This window comes from Austrofundulus limnaeus, unplaced genomic scaffold, assembly GCF_001266775.1.
Source record: "Austrofundulus limnaeus strain Quisiro unplaced genomic scaffold, Austrofundulus_limnaeus-1.0 Scaffold1314, whole genome shotgun sequence".
NCBI lineage: Eukaryota > Metazoa > Chordata > Actinopteri > Cyprinodontiformes > Rivulidae > Austrofundulus > Austrofundulus limnaeus.
The window spans coordinates 43,850-44,487 of record NW_013953716.1 but is presented as its reverse complement, the minus strand read 5'-3'; positions in this window follow the sequence as shown (position 1 = coordinate 44,487).

The following is a 638-nucleotide window of genomic DNA, read 5'->3' as shown; positions in this document are numbered from 1 at the left end:
TGTGTGTGTGTGTGTGTGTGTGTGTGTGTGTGTGTGTGTGTGTGTGTGTAGCCCCCCTCCCCCTCACAAACTCAGCTTGGGGCTTTTAACCAGTCAAAGGTTAACAGTTGCCCCATTATCCATTTGCACGCATCACCATAACAACCACTACACCTCCAAAATTGGGATTATTGTTTTGAAACAAAGCCAGAAAGAAACCAGAATAAAGATGTTTTTGATTGAGTTTGTGTTTGGCTGGACTGACACATTATAGTTAATGCACCTGGAAGTTAATGCCAAAACAATTACGCAKGAACGTTTAAGAGGATTTATGCTTCATCTCATGTTTGTTCTCAAATTAATTAAATATTGTTAGAAATAACCAGATAATTACAGTTCTATTACCTTTTTTGTCAATGTAAAACAGCAACAAATGCAAAAACACAACTCTGGATCAAGACCACACACAATAGAAGAACAAAATAAAACTTGTTAAAATGTAAAACATTTTATAAATGACAACAAAGTAAAAAAAAAATGACACAAACAGAACTTTTTTATCCAAAAATTAAAATAAAAAGCAAACACAATAGACAGTGAAAAACACAAATACAATTATTAAGAATTTTTATTGCAGCTTTTTTATTTGTTGAGGTTTT